Below are 10322 nucleotides of genomic sequence, written 5' to 3'. Positions count from 1 at the left end.
AACCAGTCCATCCAGAAGCCACACGCCCTCCCCTGGTTCGCAGCGAGAGGGTGGGGGTCAGATGACAGCTGCGTGGACTCCACCGGGCCCTCCAGCCCCCCACCCTCTCCTGTAGAGGTGTACGGTGTTCTCTGCCTGCAGGTCTGTGTACTTTCAGGTTAAAACGCATGTAGGCATGCATTCCTTCACCGCCAGCAGCTTCACCGTGTGACCTAGTTGGGCCTAGATGTCCCCATTTGTAAATGTGACTTGAAAGCTAAACCATGAATATGCTTTATTTATTAAAAGGTGTATGTGGAATTAAAAAAAAACCAGTGGGGAATGTTGAAGCTGACTTGACATAAGGAACATCATTTTAAGATTTTTTTAAAACTCCTCCTGACCCTACCCCTACCTATGTTCTCAGAATGCACAGTGTGGTTAGAATATCCTTCAGAATATACTGTGTGATCAGAATGTCCTTCACAATCTTGACCGTTCGTGGAATGTGCCCCACTCAGTTTCTGTAAACTAATTCTTGTTTTGGCTTCTGTAACTCACTTGAACAGCTATGTAGAAAAACCCAGACCCACCACTGAGTCATCTAGAAGGTGGTTTTTGTCTTTATAAACTGAGCCCTTACAGCAATTAGGAGCTGCTGGGGTTTGAGAGATGTTTGACTCTTCCACAGCCGCTGGTGCTGGCTAATAAAGACTCTTGATTAAAACTTTAGGGCCTATAGTGGTCATCAAAGCTTACAACAACACAAATATTCTAAATAGTCATGTATATCATAATATTTTATATGATTATTAATAGCAAAAAGCTCAAGACATCTACAGTACTCCTGGGATATGCAAGCACATCTCTATCAATACCTTTTAGTTCAATAAGGATGAACAACTAGACCAATCTACATGACCTAATTTACTTTTACAGACACCAAGAGCACAAAACCAATGTATTACTTATCTAGAGCTGCTATAATAAAAAGACCACAAGTGAATGGCGCTCACAAACAGAAATTTATTCTCTCACTGCTCAGGACACTGGAAGTCTGAAATCAAGGTACCAGCTCTAGGGAAAAATCGGCACTTTCTGTTAGTCTTTGTCTCCTTTCAGCACCTAAAAGCCTCCTTTGGAGATCTGTCTTGGCCTCCACTTCCCCTTAGTCTTGAAGGTTCACATTGCAGAGACTCTAGTTCCAAAAGACATGCTCCACTTCTAGATCTCCTTTCTTAGTGGTAGTCAGGTCTGCTGTCTCTGCCCACTTCTTTAATCTCTTTCATATCTTAAAAGTGATCGGGTTAACTACTCTCCAACTTCCCCATGGAGTCAGACCAATCTTCACACTTCCAATGTTCCTGCTTCAATCTGAGGGGTTTTGACTGCCCAGGACTGTGAAGCACAGGCGGAGTGGGTCTGAGGGTCCTGAAGGCACACCTGGTAATCAAGGACAGAGAGGAGACGAAGATAGCCAGGATAGGCCCAGGAGTAATGAAGTCCAAAAAGGACCATGCAGGGGAAAAAAATCTCAATGCGGAAAAGGCCCACCAGGAGAAGGACGAAAAAGAGCAAGATACTAATGGGAGAGAGCCCTTTGAATGCTGATGAATACTGTGTGTCTAAATGAAGTAGAAGGCACAACCCCAAGTCAGACAGCCCATCTTTCACTATAGATGGGACATGATCCAGAGGTCTGAAGAGCCACGGGTTAGAGTGAGAAAAGAGAATGTAGACAGGATTGGGGAAGAGGTGAGAGAGCTGATAGAAAAACTGGAGGGAAAGCAATTTAGTCATAGTCCATGTGCAGTAAGCACTGACACCCTCTCCCCACCTCACCAGGATCACCACGATGGATTTCACCTTATGCCATGATTTGCCTTGTGTATTCCCTGAAGTTAATAGGGAGGCCTCTGCTTCCTAAATTTTCATGTGTGTGAGATACCTTTATTGTATACTTTTTTCATATTATTTGTTTCTGATGGGTCTTCCATTACTAGCCTTTAACTGAATGTTGTGTTTTTGACCCAATCTGTGTAAGTTTCTGTCAATAGGGGAGTTTTGCCTATTACCTGGGAACATGCTCATTATATATTGAAATAATTATATATTGATATATCTGTTTGTGGTTGTTATATAATTTCATGTCAACTTGAAGATAAGAGTGAAGGAGTGGAGCCTAGCCTGTCAATCAGGACACAGCCCGATGGTTCCTCCTTGTGGGCATGACCTCCTGATAAGGAGGATCCAAGGAACCTCCCTCTCTCTTTCCCTCCATGCCAGTGGGCCATGCTGAGACTTGTGCCAGCCCTGGGGATGCATCCACTGCTATTGGATCCATACAACTTTGTGGATCCATACCCACTTGCCTGTGATCTGCCTGCATCATCATTGTATGGAGTGTTGTGAGTCTGAAGAGGGATTTATGGACTATAATTGGACTTATGGACTAGTATTAGAATTATGGACTTGAAATGGACTGGGGTGGGATGTAGTTCTGATATACAATTACTTCTTGATATAAAGTTCTTTCTTACACATGTATTAGTGTCCTTGGATTTGTTTTTCTAGTCAACCCAGTCTAACACAATAGTGATAATATATATATATATATAATATAAAGCAGTTTAATCAAGAAAAAAAGTGACTGAATCAAAATACAATTTAATCCTATAGATGACATCCTGCATCATTAACATAACTTCTTCTAATCCTGATCATTAGCATCATAGAGGTTGGGATTTTTTTTCCCTCCTCCCCCCTCCCGAGGTTGGGATTTACAACACAGAATAATTACATCAGTTCACACAATGGAGGATAATTATACAAATATTAAGAATACTGATAACAAAGTTGACACATTCTGAGGAGGCAATTCAATCCACAACAACTAGAAGATACATATTAATTCACCAAGCGACAATATGAGGGACCCTAAAAATATTTAAATGACTTTAGAAGGATAGCAACAATGTAGAGTATATAGTCACAGACCAATTAAATATGATTTTTATAATTATCGAATAATTGTAAATTATTATATATTGCCCTGTCCGACGTCTCCCTTCACCCACTTTACTGCTGTCCACCTCCAGGGAGGAAGTTATATGTAGATCCCTATAATTAGTTCCTCCTTTCCAACCCACCCTCTCTCCACCATCCCGGTATCACCACTCTCACCACTGGTCCTGAAGGAATCATCTGTCCTGGATTCCTGGTGTTTCCAGTTCCTATCTGTACCAGTGTACATCCTCTGGTCTAGCCAGATTTGTAAGGTAGAATTGGGATCCTGATAGTGGGAAGGAGGAAGCATTTAGGAACTAGAGGAAAGTTGTATGTTTCATCGTTGCTGCACTGCACCCTGACTGGCTCATCTCTACCCCGAGACCCTTCCATAAGGGGATATCCAATTGCCTAAAGATGGGTTTTGAGTCTCCACTCTGCACTCCCCCTCATCCACAATGATATGATTTCTTTGTGTGTGTGTGTGTGTGTGTGTGTGTGTGTGTGTGTGAGAGAGAGAGAGAGAGAGAGAGAGAGAGAGAGAGAGAGAGAGAGAGAGAGAGAGAGAGAGAGAGAGAGTTTTTGTTATTGCTCAATGATATGATTTCTTGTTCTGGGTCTTTGATGCCTGATACCTAATCCCTTCGACACCTCGTGATCACACAGCTGGTGTGCTTCTTCCATGTGGACTTTATTGCTTCTGAGCTAGGTAGCTGCTTGTTTACCTTCAAGCCTTTAAGACCCCAGACATTATATTTTTTTATAGCCGGGCCCCATCAGCTTTCTTCATCTTGTGGTTTAATTTATAAATGCTTTGGTATTTTCTATGTCTTTTGTTATTCTTTTGACAAATTTTGATTTCAAATTTAATTCGTTTGTGATTATACACTCTACATTGTTGCTATCCTTCTAAATTCATTGAAATATTTTTAGGATTCTTCATATAGTCCTTTGATGAATTATCAAAGATTCATGATGGAGGGGGGAATAGAGGGGGGGGGAATGAGAAGCTGATGCCAAGGACTTCAATGGAGAGCAAAATGTTTTCAGAATGATGAGGTCAACAAATGTACAAATGTGCTTTACACAACTGATGTACATATGGATTGTGATAAGAGTTGTATAAGCCCCCAATAAAATGATTTTTTTAAAAACACCAAAAAATAATAAGTTAATTAAACCACAAGTAATAAATGAGAAATTGATTAATAAATAAATCCCAAATTTAAGTAGAATATAGTTTGAATTTCATTATATTGAAAACTCAACATATCAAATATTTTTAATGTGATTTCAAGTAATATTAGAGGAAATGTAAACCTTTCTATGCCTGTGCCTAAGTTCCTAAGAGAAAGATTGAAAAATAAATTATTTAATGTTATTCCTCAAGATTAGAAGAAAAAGGGCAAATAAAATCCCAAGTGAATAGAATCCCTAATTTTTTTAAAAGAGCGGAAATCAATGAAATTAAAAGAAATAAATCAACAGAGGAAATCACCAAAGCTAACTGCTTGTTCTGTAGAAATATTCATAAAATTGATTTAGCCTTAGCAGGCATAATGTTAAATAAAAAGAAAAAAACACAGAAAATGCATATCAGAAATGAAAGACGGTGTCTCTCTAAAGATTCTCCATGCTTAAACTAATAGTAAATTGATAATGAAAAGAATTATCTCCCATTTAGTTCAAAACCTAATATAAGCTGGAAATTTTTCTTCAAGTTCAAGCTTTCAGAAGGTTGAAAATAGTAAACCCCACGATCCTTTTTAATTGAATAAAACAGCAATTAAAAATCTTCCTACAGATGGCTGTGCTTCTGGGAGGATTGAAAGGATATACTTTTCCCTACTCTGAGGTTGTTTACTTGTCCCTACAGGAAACAACAAAAACCATGGCTATTCTATATCATTTAAAGACTGAAAAGTCAGAAAAAAAAGATCAGGTTCACTGTTAGGATACAGACTAACGAAACACCTGACACTATAGCCCTTAGTCACCCTTCAGTCCTGGAACTGTTATTCTCAGTCAAATAATAGACATGTCTATAATGTAAAAAACAGCACTTTCATCAAATTATAAATATATAACCATGATCAAGTGGAGTTTACTCCATGGATGAAAGATTGGTTTAATATTTGAATGTCAACAAATGAAACCCACTATATAGAGAATAAAAAGAAAAATCAAATGATCATCTAAGTTGATGTAAAGAAAATTATGTGGAAAAATTCAACACCTATTAATGATTGTTTTAAAAAAAATTAACTCAGGGGAAAAGGGAGAATCTTGCTCAAAATATATAATGAACCTAAAGAGCCAAAGCAATAAACTTGTAGGGGGGAAAAGCATAGAATAAAATCTCCATGACCTTGGTTTAGCAAAGATTATTAAAAATTACACAAGCATAAAGTTTAAAATGCATTTGAACTTTGTGGTGCTAGAAAAGACTATCAATAGTATCATGGATTGCTAAAAGGACAAATCAATATGTCCTGAAAGAAGTACAGCCAGAGTGTTCCTTAAAGGAATGGATGGCGAGACTTTGTCTCACATGCTTTGGACATACTGGCAGGATAGACCATTCCCTGGAGGACATCATACTTGGTAAAATAGAGGGGCAGTGACAAAGAGGAAGGCTGTCAAGAAGATAGATGGACACAGTGACTGCAGCAATGAACTCAAGCATAGGAGCAGTTATAAGGATACCACAGGACCAGCAGTGTTTAGCTCTATTATTCATAGGGTCACTATGGGTAGGAATTGACTGGATGGCACCAACAACAAAAACAACAGAAAAGTAAAAAGTAATTATCAATAAATCAAACTTAATAAAATTGGAAGTACCACCGACTATAAAGAACAGACCACTCCATCTTGGAAGAAGTATGACCAGAGTGTTCTTAGAGATAAGGATGGTGAGACTTTGTCTTACATATTTTGGACATGTTGTCAAGAGAGACCATTCCCTGGAGAAGGACATCATACTTGGTAACATGGAGGGACAGGGACAAAGAGAATGACCCTCAAAGAGCTAGATTGACAAAGTGGCTGCAACAATAGGCTCAGGAATAGGAACAATGGTGAGGATGGTATAGGACCAGGCAGTGTTTGGTTCTGTTGTGTGGAACTATGAGTCGGAACCTACTCAATGGCACCTAATAGCAGCAAGCTAGCATGGTGGATTTTAAGAAAACTGACCTTGCTAAAGGCCATACCAAATGTTATAAAGAATTCAAATCAGCTGGAAATTCCATGCACTACTGGTAGAAATATAACCCGGTACAACCACTTTGGAAAACAGTTTGACATTTTCTAACAAAGTTAAACACAGGGTATAACCCAGAAATTCCAACCCTAGGCATATATTGAAATGTCCTGAATATATCTACACAAAAAATGTACAATAATATTCTAGCGGCTTTATCTAAAAATTATGAGCATTGCATATTTCCATCAACCAGAAAATGAACAAATGAGTTTGAGTGCGATCATTCAATGGAGTATTACTTAAAAGGTAAACGGAATTATATAATATGGATAAATCTCAGAGAAAGCACTGAGGCAGACAGGAATCTGTATTTATAATAAAATCATGTGACTGTGTGCATAAGTAAGTGTGGTGAAGAAGGCTGATGGTGCCCAGCTATTGAGAGATACAGTGTCTGGGGACTTAAAGGCTTGAAAGTACACAAGAAGGAACAAATTTCAATAGCAAGGATAAGGGATGAAACAGGGGACATTACAACTGTACTCCAATGAATGCAACAACTTTGAAGACATGGACAAATTCTTGGAAAAACAATCCCACCCTAAACTATCCCAAAAGCAGGTCAAGGATCTCAACAGACCGATAGCAATAGAAGAAATAGTCAAGGTTATCAAGGGTTACCAACAAAAAATCCCCTGGACCAGATGACTCCTTCAGGCCAGTGGTGTGAATGGCAATGCCTGGAGGGTGGTGGGAATGTGGGGTAGAAAGGGGGAACCGATTACAAGGATCTACATATAGCCTCATCCCTGGGGTATGGACAGCAGAGAAGAGGGCAGGGGGAGACAACGGACAGTGTAACGTATGACAAAATAATAATAATTTATGAATTATGAAGGGTTCGTGAGGTAGGGGGGAGTGGGGAGGGAGGGGGAAAATGAGCAGCCAATATTAAGGGCTCAAGTAAAAGGCAAATGTTTTGAGAATGATGATGGCAACAAATGTACATATGTGCTTGACACAATGTATTTATGGATGGATTGTGATAAGAATTGTATGAGACCCATAAAATGATTTTAAAAAAAGAACGAGGGGGATAAGAGCAGAGACCCAAAGCCCATCTGTAGACAATGGAACATCCCCCACTGGGGGGTCACAAGAAAAGGATAAATCAACAAGGATGCAGTAAAGCACCGATGGAACACACAATATTCCTCTGGTTCCTTGAGGCTTTCTCACCCCCACCACCATCACCCCAGTGATGCCTCTCACTTTGGACTAGACCCAAGCATGTACACAGCCATAGATAAGAGATAAGAGCTCGGGACAAGCACAACACAGGAGCAGGAATGGGAAAAGAGATACCAGATGGGAAGGGTGAAGAGGGGGAGGAGGGGAAGAAGGGGAAACTGATCGACACACAACCACATACACACCCTTCCAGGGGAAAGAACATCAGAAACCATGGGGGAAGGGAGACAGTGGTCAGTGTGACACATGGAAATAATAATTTATCATCTATCAAGGGCTCACAAGGGTGGGGGCGGGGGGGGGGAAGAGGAGCTGATACCAAGGGCTCAATAGAAAGTCACTGTCTAGAAAAGCATGATAGTCACATGTGTACAACATGATAGTAACATGTGTACAATGTGTAACATGTGTACAAATGTGCCTGATAAAATTGATGTATGGATTGTAATAAGTATTGTAAGAGCTCTCAATAAAATTATTTTTAAAAAGAATCACATGATACTGATCGATGCAGAAAAGCATTTGACAACATCCAACGCCAATTCCTATTTAAGACACCCAAGAAGATAGGAATGGAAGAAAATATCCTCAATATATTACTAGTTATGTATGAAAAACCAACAGCCAACGTGGTAGTCAATGAAGAAAAGATTAAAACAATCCCACTGAAAAAGGGGACCAGACAAGGATGCCCCTTGTCCTCACTATTCTTTAACATTGTACTAGAGGTTTTAGCTAACACATCATAAGGCAAAGAAAAGACAGTAAAGGTATTCTCCTGGGGAAGGAAGAGGTGAAACTATCAGTCACAGATGATATGATTTTATATATGGAAAATCCCAAAAGCTCCACAAGAGGAGTACTGAAAGCAATAGAAGAATGTGGCAGAGTGGCAGGATACAAATTAACAAACAGAAGTCTATTGACTACTATACACATCAGACAAAAACACATAAGAGAAGATCAAAACAGTGGTACCCTTCACAATAGCCAAATACAAATTGAAATATCTAGGGACATACCTGACTAAAAAAAAAAACCAAATTTTTTTGTATGAGAAAACCTACAGAGCACTATTACAAGAAATCAAGAGTGACCACAACAAATGGAAGAATATCCCATGATTGTGGATTAGAAAACTCAATATAGTAAAGATGTCACTTCTGTCCAAGGCAATATATAAGTTCAATGCAATCCCAATACAATTACCATCATCTTTCTACAAAGAATTAGAAAAACGTATTACCAACTTCATATGGAGAGGGAAGAAGCCCAGAATTAGCAGAGAACTCCTCAAGAAGGACAGAGTTGGAGGGCTTGCTTTATCTGACTTTAGCACATACTATACAGCCACTGTGGTCAAAACTGCATGGCATTGGTATAATGACAGCTACTCAGACCAATGAAAAGAAACGAAAACCCAGAAATAAAGTCATCAGCATATAGACAACTGATCGTTGATAAGGGCCCCCAAAATATCAAATGGGAAGCAGATGTCCTCTTCAACAAGTGGTAGTGGGGGAAAAAAAAGGATATTTATTTGCAGCAAAATGAAGCAAGACCCTTATCTCACTCCATGCACAAGAATAAACTCAAGGAGGATCACACACCTTGAGGTATAACCCAAAACTATTAGGGTCATCAATGAAGGAATTGGGACAAACCTGAGAACTTTGGCACAGGGAATACATAGGCTATCAGAAATAGGGAAGGACACAAATACAAATGAGTCACAAATTGACAAGTGGGATATACTGAAGAAAAAAACACCAGTGTACATAGAAAGAATTCACTAAGAGAATAAAAAATCCCATGGACTAGGAAAACATCTTTAACAATGACACATCAGACAAAGGCCTTATTAATAAAATCTGCAATACCCTGCTAGCTTCCAAAAAGAAAAAAAAACTAATTGTCTATTGAAGAGGTGAGCAAAGGACCTGAACAGAAGATTTATATGAGAAAATGTTCCCGATCATTAGTGATAAAAGAAATGCAAATTAAAACAACAATGAGATACCACCTAACACCCTCAAAGATAGCCCAATTCAAAAAATCAGAAAGCAACAAGTGTTGGAGGGGCTTTGGTGAGATAGGAACTCTTATCCACTGTTTGTGGCCCTGTAGGTATGTACCGCCACTATGGAAATCGAGTTGGCGATATCTACACCAGATGGAAATGAGCTATCATACAACCCAGAAATCTCCCTACTGGCCATAAACCCAGAAGAGGTTGTAGCACAGTTCCCAATTGCAAGGAGTTGGAAACAACCAAAATGTCCATCAACAGCTAAATGAATTTAAAAACTGTGGTACATACATATAATGGAGTACTACACATCCCTAAAAAGCAGTGATGATTGCATGAAGCACATTGCCACATGGGAAGAACTGGAAGAAATTATGCTAAGCAAAGTAAGCCAAGGACAAAAGGACAAGTACAACATGAGTTCACTTGGGGAGGTAAGCTTAAAAATGCAAAGGGGTGCACAGGTAAATGTGGTGAAGAAAGCTAATGGTGTCCAGCAATCAAAAGATATAGCGTCTGGGGTCTTAAATGCTTGAAGACAAACAAGCGGTCATCTAACTCAGAAACAACAAAGCCCACATGGAAGAAGCACACCAGCCTGTGTGATCACGAGGTGTCGACAGTATCAGGTATTAGGCATCAAAGACCCAGAACAAAAAATTATATCACTGTGAATGAGCAGAAGTGTGGGGTGGAGACCCAAAGCCCATCTGTGGGCAACTGGCCATCCCCTTACAGAAGGATCTCGTAAAGGAGATGAGCCAGTCAGGGTGCAGTGTAGCAACAATGAAACATGCAACTTTCCTCTAGTTTTTTAATACTACCCCCACCCAACTATTATGACCACAA

General features: G+C 39.4%; 1 pseudogene; it reads left to right on the top strand.

The window, feature by feature from the left end:
* Nucleotides 1-1476: 1476 nt before the first annotated feature.
* On the top strand, nt 1477-1857 carry LOC142441167 (protein BEX1-like; annotated as a pseudogene).
* The last annotated feature ends 8465 nt before the right edge of the window (nt 1858-10322 follow it).

Source organism: Tenrec ecaudatus, chromosome 2 (genome assembly GCF_050624435.1).
Source record: "Tenrec ecaudatus isolate mTenEca1 chromosome 2, mTenEca1.hap1, whole genome shotgun sequence".
NCBI lineage: Eukaryota > Metazoa > Chordata > Mammalia > Afrosoricida > Tenrecidae > Tenrec > Tenrec ecaudatus.
Note: the sequence above shows the minus strand (reverse complement) of the source record. Positions and strands in the feature narration are given on the sequence as shown.